The sequence below is a fragment of the Triticum aestivum genome, chromosome 2A (genome assembly GCF_018294505.1).
Source record: "Triticum aestivum cultivar Chinese Spring chromosome 2A, IWGSC CS RefSeq v2.1, whole genome shotgun sequence".
Taxonomy (NCBI): domain Eukaryota; kingdom Viridiplantae; phylum Streptophyta; class Magnoliopsida; order Poales; family Poaceae; genus Triticum; species Triticum aestivum.
In genome coordinates this window covers 449,040,080-449,048,835 of record NC_057797.1, presented here as the reverse complement: position 1 = coordinate 449,048,835, position 8,756 = coordinate 449,040,080, and the positions used below count along the sequence as shown (strand labels likewise).

The 8,756-nt window shown below is 46.7% G+C and overlaps 1 pseudogene; it reads left to right on the top strand.

Moving 5' to 3' along the window:
* The first annotated feature begins 844 nt into the window (after positions 1-844).
* LOC123185394 (G-type lectin S-receptor-like serine/threonine-protein kinase SD2-5) lies at positions 845-4,740 on the top strand (annotated as a pseudogene).
* Positions 4,741-8,756: the final 4,016 nt, after the last annotated feature.

Genomic DNA, 8,756 nt, shown 5'->3' with positions numbered 1-8,756 from the left:
AGGCTGAGATATGTCTGACTCTGAGTTTGCGTGTCGCGTGGGCGACCTCCATATCCATATACAACTCTATATTTATTATGACGATCACGATATGGAGACTCGGCTAGAGTTGCTCTAACCATAGTAGCAAGAGGACGCCCCACCATATACTTCGATAATTTCGTTTGCTGAGTCAAGACGTGTTGTCCTTCCTATTCATATACTAGCAGGGAAGGAGAGGAGAAAAACAGTATGCTCAAAGCCACGGTACGAGCACACGGAAAAGCAACCGGTTGACGCAGTTAGGTGCGGATCTTCACCTACCATGCCAATGCCCTGGCCCGGCAGAAGTAGCCAACCAACCAACCAATGATCATTTGGAAGTAGTCGGACTAATCCAACCTGCAAAAATCCCAAGAGAATGGTATGAACAGAGGAAGGCGAGCCCGTCTTTCTGATCCGGCGGCCAACAGCACCACCGTTAATTAGATTATTATAAGCAAAAGCTGACCTAGTAGTTGCCTTGCATATACCCATGCTTGCTTGATTAGTTTGCCTAAGTAATCATCGTGATCCATCTTTCACGATGTGCACAAGGAAAGTAGCAAGAGGACTGCATTTACTCTGTGAATACTCTCGTACTCCCTTCGTCCCATAATATAAGAACGTTTTCTACACTACTAGTAATTTCTGTGACATCAACACATTTTCTTCTTTAAAATAGCTCTAAACGACGAGACAAGCATCCAACCAACCCGACAATGACTTGGGCCTGCAGGAGCAGCCAATAAGTCACCTTCCGGCGATGGTCAAACACGAAGCGCCCAAAACACCGCGTGGTATGGTTGTGAACTTAGGATGCTGAGAATAGCAAGACGAAGACTTGTTGACTGCTTCTTTCCGCGGAGCTCACATCTGCTTCACTGATTCTGCATAACCCAGGTGAGATCTTTTTCTCCGATGAAAGCTCATCCCCGCACTAGCCCCCGGACCCCGGTTACTTGCTCCTTTTCTCTCCTAAAGTCGTAAGTCAAGAGCTGCTTCTTCTTACAGTCTCCATGGGCCCTGCCGGTCTCTACCGTCTCTTGTTCATCGTGCTTGCAGCTGCAGCACCATTGCTCTCTGCGTCGCAGCGTTTCGACTACCCCGCAGCAAACCTCTCGACGCTGTGGATCAATAACAAAGCTTTCCTCCCACACAGCGTCAGCTACTCCGACGGTTCAGCCGTGCGGGCCATTGTCCTCCGTTCACCCAAAACCTTCTATGGCCCCTCCTTCGCCGCAGGATTCGTCTGCGCCTCCCCCTGCGACGTGTTCCTCTTCGCTGTCTTCATTGTCTACACCAATAGTGGTGCCAAGATCACCATGCCGACTACTGGGACTCCACAGGTGGTCTGGTCTGCCAACCGGGCTCGCCCCGTCAGAGAAAACGCGACCCTTGAGCTTTCCTTGATGGAAACTTGGTCCTCCGTGATGCTGATGCTAGCCTGGTCTGGTCGAGCAGAAGCTCTGGGCGGTCTGTAGCAGGCATGATGATCACCGAGATTGGTAATTTGGTGTTGTTTGATCAGAAAAATGCAACAGTGTGGCAGTCATTTTCTCACCCTACTGATGCATTGGTCCCTGGGCAGTCACTTCTGGAAGGTATGAGGCTCGTAGCAAGTACGTCTGCAACAAATTGGACAGAGAATCAGTTGTACATGACAGTTCAAACTGATGGATTGTATGCTTATGTCGGATCCACATCACCACAACTCTATTTTTCGAAATCGGTGAACAAAAACAAGACAGGAAAAGATCCAACAAAGGTTACCTTCACGAATGGCAGCCTCAGCATCTCTGTGCAGTCCAAGCAATCAGATGAATCAGACACGAGTATCCAATTACCAGCAGCTAACTCCACCCAGTACATGAGATTGGAGTCAGACGGGCACCTGAGGCTCTACGAATGGTCTAATGCAGATGCAAAATGGGCTGTAGTGTCTGATGTAATCAAACTATTCCCTGATGATTGTGCCTTTCCAACAGTATGCGGAGAGTATGGTATATGCACAGGGGGGCAATGTGCTTGTCCGCTTCAGAGTAATTCTAGTTCAAGCTACTTCAAGCCGGTCGATGAGCGGAAGCCAAATCTTGGCTGTGCATCACTGACTCCAATCTCTTGTCAGGAAATGCAACACCATCAGTTGTTGACTCTTACAGACGTTTCTTATTTTGATGCCAGCCACATCGTTGCGAATGCAACAAACGGAGAAGACTGTAAGCAAGCTTGCTTGAAGAACTGCTCCTGCAGGGCCGTGATGTTCAGGTATGGCCAGAATGATTCCGCTGGAACGTGTATGTGGGTGACCAGGGTCTTCTCCTTGCAATCAATACAACCTGAAATTGTTCACTACAACTCCTCTGCTTACCTCAAGGTGCAGCTTAGCCCCTCAACTTCTGCCTCTAATGCAAACAAAAGGAAGGTGATGTTAGGTGCTACACTTGGAGCTACTACTATTCTTGTACTGCTAGTCATTGCTGTCATTCTTTATGTGCGAAGGAAAAAGTACCAAGAGTTAGATGATGAATTAGATTTTGACCAAATTCCTGGAATGACAGTGAGGTACACGTTCGAAAACTTGAGAGAATGCACTGGAGACTTTAGTAAAAAGCTCGGAGGTGGTGGGTTTGGAACAGTTTTTGAAGGGAAAATAGATGAAGAGAGAGTTGCAGTAAAACTTTGTCCCAGGTTACAGTCAGGCCGACCGATTCACCTTTCTGGAAAGGACTGATGAAATTTAAACAATCTTTGTTTAATAGGATAAAGTTTGTTATTGGAAACAGCACTAGTACACGTTTCTGGGAGGATACTTGGCTCGGTGACACACCCTTGGCCATCCAATATCCGTCTTTGTACCGTATTGTTCAACGACGTGAGGTGTTCGTCGCATCGGTATTTCAATCTATCCCCCTTAATATTCAGTTCCGACGGACGCTAGCGGGCAATCGTTGGGAAGAATGGCTCCGTCTAGTTAGGAGACTGATGGAGGTCCAGCTTTCTCAACAACCCGATGAATTACGCTGGAAACTGACTAAGTCTGGAGTATTCACAGTTAAATCAATGTATATTGATGTTATAAATTCGAACTCCATTCCTACCTCCAAGCATGTTTGGAATGTCAAAGTTCCTTTGAAAATAAAAGTGTTTATGTGGTTTGTCCATAAACAAATTATTTTAACCAAGGACAACTTGATAAAGTGTAATTGGACAGGACCTACTAGGTGTAGTTTCCGTGATCGGGATGAGACAATCAAACACCTCTTTTTTGATTGCCCGTTGGCCAAAGTACTTTGGCAGACGGTCCACATTGCTTTTAATATGAATCCACCGAATTCTGTTAACGCATTATTTGGGACATGGCTTAATGGGATTGAGACTGACTTAGCGAGACACATTCGGGTTGGTGTTTGCGCTTTGACGTGGACTATCTGGACTTGCAGAAATGATTTGGTTTTTAACAGAATATCATGTATCCACTTTTTGCAGGTTATATTCCGAACTACGGCACTGATCTGTTCGTGGTCGCTACTCACCCAGACGGAGGCCAGGGAGCATTTGGTTACTGGATCTTTCCGCTGGAAGATGGTAGCTCGGGATATCTTCAACCGGTTTAGATGGCGGTCATGTAATAGGATAGGCATTTAGTTTACCTACCTAGTTTTAGCCAGCCGATTGTGGCATCTTTTCATGGCTAGTTGGTGTTTCTAGCCCGTTTTGGCTCTATGTGAGCTTTCTTTACTTTTTCATTACTTTTGGAGACCTTGGAACCATGTTCGCACTGCTTTATTTGGTTAATAAGATGGCCGTATGCATCACTCTGATGCAGAGGCCGGGGAGTCCCCCTTTTCAAAAAAAAAGTAAAACGTTTGGAAGGTGCTAGACAAGGAAAGAAAGAATTCTTGGCTGAAGTCGATACTATTGGCAGCATTGAACACATCAATCTTGTTAGACTGATCGGCTTTTGTGCAGAGAAATCTGAAAGACTTTTAGTATATGAATATGTACAGAGAGGGTCACTTGATAGGTGGATCTACTACCGCCATAACAATGCCCCTCTTGATTGGTGCACCCGGCACATGATCATTCTAGATATTGCCAAAGGCCTATGCTATCTCCACGAGGGGTGCAGGCGAATAATTGCTCATTTGGACATCAAACCACAAAATACTCTCTTATATGAGAATTTCAACGCCAAATTGGCTGATTTTGGACTATCTAAGCTAATGGACAGGGACCAAAGCAAAGTAATGACAATGATGAGGGGCACACCTGGGTATCTGGCACCTGAATGGTTAACGTCCCAAATCACTGAAAAAGTTGATGTCTACAGCTTTGGAGTTGTTGTCATGGAAGTAATTTGTGGAAGAAAAAATATTGACATATCTCTTCCCGAGGAGAGTGTTCAGCTCATCAAATTGATACAGAAAAAGGCTGAAGATAATCAGTTTATCGATTTGATTGAAAACCATAGTGAGGACATGGTCTTACACCAAGAGGAAGCAGTTCAATTGTTGAAGCTTGCAATGTGGTGCCTGCAAAATGATAGCAGTAGAAGGCCTTCAATGTCATCGGTGGTCAAGGTACTGGAAGGTTCAATGAATATAGAAACTAACATTGATTGCAACCTTATGAATGCAAATCCAGTAATGTCTGTCCAGCATAATCAATCAACATATTCAGTTCCACCTGAAGCATCGATTTTATCTGGCCCAAGGTGAAATGGGCGCTACTGTAACTTATAAACTTATAAACTTCAGGCTTTGTAACTACTTTTGTATCCTATCTTATTTATATTTTGTAAGTATGATTTAAATGGCACCTAGATACTAGTAATTTGTAGGCAATAATCTTACTGATTTCTGGTGAAGCTGTAACTCATGACTTCAAAGCAAGAAAACATGTAGCACCGTGTAATGTAAGCTAGTTGAAACACCATAGAAAAGTGACCTAGGGGGCAGTTTGAAGGAAGAAATATTCTAAGAGCACATCTAATGCAAAGTGCTTATAGATGAATAATCAAGGGGAGAGATTATTACTATTCACTAAGCTCTTGTACAAAAGTTAACACCTACAGTACTTGTTTAGGTGCTTCAATTGTTTGTTAAACAGGCCGTATGTGTCAAACATCTTTGGGCGTATTGTACATACGTATCTTATCAAGAGTCTTTCGGTTAGGCTAGGAGGTTTATCTTTGTAACCATAATTCTATCTCTACCTAGCTTGATCTCCAAGTTGTAATCTCTCATGTAAGATCTCAACTGTATGCGCTATCAGGGACTTGTGCCCCTGCCTATAACATGCACGGCGTCCCCTCTCGACGAGGTAAGATGTTTTCCGCTTCGCACATGGTAGTCAAAGCTTTTCCTTTTCCCATCTAGAGCTTCTGTCGAACCCATCTAGCCTAGCCATGTCTTCCTCCAGTTCCTCCTCGCCTAGTATCAACAGTCAGGTTACAGAGAAGCTATCTTGCACGAATTACGTGTTGTGGCGCACGCAGATCACACCTCAGCTGCGCGGTGCCGGCGTCTTCGGCTATGTCGACGACACCAACCCGGAGCCGGCCAAGCTCCTCGTCACCACCAAGGATGGCAAGGAGACTTCATCGGCTAACCCTCTCCACCCTATATGGGTACGGGAGGATCAACAGGTCCTTGGCTACCTGCTGAATAACCTCACAAACGAGGTCCTGGTCACGGTGACCACGATCACCACGGCGGGCGCGCTCTGGATGACGCTCGCTGCCATGTTCTCATCTCAATCGGCGAGTCGCATCAACAAGATCCACACCTCCCTCATCAACGCACAAAAGGGTAACCTCTCGGTTGCCTCCTACTTTAGCATCATGCGTGGCTATGCCGACGAGCTGGCCACAGCGGGCAAGGCTATCCAGGATGATGAGCTCGTCTCGTACATCATTCATGGGTTGGAGGCGGACTATCAACCTCTGGTGTAGGCTCTCGACGCCCGTGTCATCCCTGCGACCCTTGATGAGCTCTTCGCCATGTTGTCCAACTTCGACCAGCGCATGGCATACTACAACGGATCCGGTGGCTTCAAATCTTCTGCAAACATGGCGTCTCGCGGCTGGGGAGGTGGATCCCGCTCGCGTGGCTCTCCCTGCTACAAGGGGCGATCTGGTGGAGGCGGCGGGAACGACCACGGCCACTCTCCTCCGTGCTCGGGCGGCCGAGGCCGCGGGCGTGGACGTGGTGGCAGCAACAGAACGCGTCCGGAGACCCCAAGATGCCAGATCTACGGGAAGCCTGGACACACAACAAAAGACTGCTAGTACAGGTATGACGATGATGATGATTCTCAAGACGATGACAAGGTAGTTGCCGCCGCTGATGGTTCCTACGGCATTGACACCAACTAGTACGTCGATAGCAGGGCCACAAATCATATCGCGAACAAGCTTGAGAAGGTCACCATGAAGGAAAAATACCGCGGCAAAGATCAAATCCATACCTTCTCTGTTGGTAGTATGGATTCGTACCCATATCAAAAATCATCTTTCCTTTTTTCTTTTTGATCAAGGATCAGGCAACGAGAAAAATCCTCTATCGAGGTAGATGTGTTCGAGGGCTCTACCCGTTGATTCCAGAGTTTAGAAGATTCAATAAACAAGCTTGTGGTGCTATCAAGCTTTCGTCCACACGATGGCACGATCGTTTAGGACATGCCTCTTTTTCTTTAGTTGAAAAGTTGCTTAGGAAAAATAAGCTCCCGTTTGTTGGTGAGCGTCATGTTGAAACTATTTGTGATTCATGTCAACGAGCTAAAAGTCATCAATTACCGTATCCCATCTCAACTAGTATATCTACCAAACCATTGCAACTCATTTTTTATGATGTTTGGGGTCCAGCCCCTACCTCTGTTGGTAGACATACATATTACGTCAGTTTCATTGATGACTATAGTAAATTTTCTTGGATCTATCTCCTCAAAAGGAGATCAGATGTGTTTCAAGTTTTCCAAAACTTTCAAGCTCTTGTTGAATGCAAGTTTGGTAGCAAAATTATCGTTGTCCAATAAGATTGGGGAGGGGAATACGAAAAGTTAAATTCCATCTTCCAAAATCTTGGCATCTCGCACCACGTGTCATGTCCGCATGCTCACCAACAAAACGGTTCCGCTGAATGCAAGCACAAGCACATTGTCGAGGTTGGCCTTGCCCTTTTGGCAAGCGCCTCCATGCCTCTCAAGTTTTGGGATGAAGCTTTCCTCACAGCCGTTCACATTATCAACATGCTACCCAGTCATGTCATTAACAATGAAACTCCGGTAGAACGACTTCTTCACACCAAACCAGATTATAAGTCTCTCCGTGTTTTTGGGTGTGCATGTTGGCCCAACCTTCATCCCTACAACAATCGCAAACTCATGTTTCACTCAAAATAGTGTGTTTTCATAGGATATAGTGCCCAGCATAAAGGGGTCAAGTGCTTAGATGTCTCCACTGGCCGTGTCTACATCTCACGTGACGTGGTCTTCGATGAAACAAAATTTCCGTTTGCTGACCTCCATCCCAATGCTGGTTCACTCCTTCGCAAAGAAATCCTTCTTTTGACCTCTCATCTCACTAGTTTTGATCAAGGGGGACCTAATATTGATGACCTATTGACTAACCCATCTAATAATGTGCATGAGTTTTGTGTTGATGCAACAGAAGAAAACAGTGCGGAAACTGCAGAAAATGCGGCTGAAAATGAGCCATATTCTATGTGCTTCACCGGGGGAGACAAATCGTCCTCGGGATCTGCCCAGCTACAGGGGATCGAATCCGCCTCGGGATCGCTCCCTGCGAACGAGGCAGGTGCGGGCGCCTCGGGATCTCCTCCTGCTGACGGGGTAGCCGCAGGCGCGGGCGCGCACGCCACGCCTTTCCTAGACCCATGTGCCGGCCTCGTGGGGGATACGCGCTCTCGGGCGGTCAAGGCCCCGCACCAGTCGCCATCTGCCTGTGGTACGAGGTACGCCACCCACCCGGTGACGTACACGCGGCGTGATGGCACGTGACGTAGGGAGGGTCCGGCCGGCGCTGCGACCCAGGTGGATGCGCCATCATCACACAATGATGAGCTACATGCACATGCACCGGAAGGATCCTCTGCGGCTAATTCACGTGCTCCACTTCAACAATCAGCCGCAGAAAATCCTTCAGCATCTTCATTGGGATCCGATGCGGTCACACATGAGCAGTCTGCAGGATCCTCTATGGCTACTGATCCTGATGTTTCACAACCACGACGCACACGGCTGCAACAAGGGGTAATTCAACCCATTAATTACATGTTCCATAGGTGAACCAGATGAGCCTAACACCCTTGAAGCAGCATTGTGTGATGAGAAGTGGAAAAAAGCTATGCATGAAGAATGCATGGCATTGATGAGAAACAAAACATGACACTTGGTTCCCCCACAGTAAGGTAAAACTTTGACTGATTGCAAGTGGGTTTTCAGGATTAAGAGGAAAACTGATGGAACCATTGATCATTATAAGGCTAGACTCGTTGCAAAAGGCAAAAGGCTTTAAACAGAGATATGGCATAGACTATGAGGACACCTTTAGTCCGGTGGTAAAGGCGGCCACTATTCGCCTTGTCCTGTCTATTGCCGTTTCTAGAGGATGGAGTCTCAGACAGCTCGATGTTCAGAATGCGTTCCTCCATGGTGATCTGTAAGAGGAAGTGTACATGAAACAACCTCCTGGGTTTGAGAGTAAGAATGCTCCT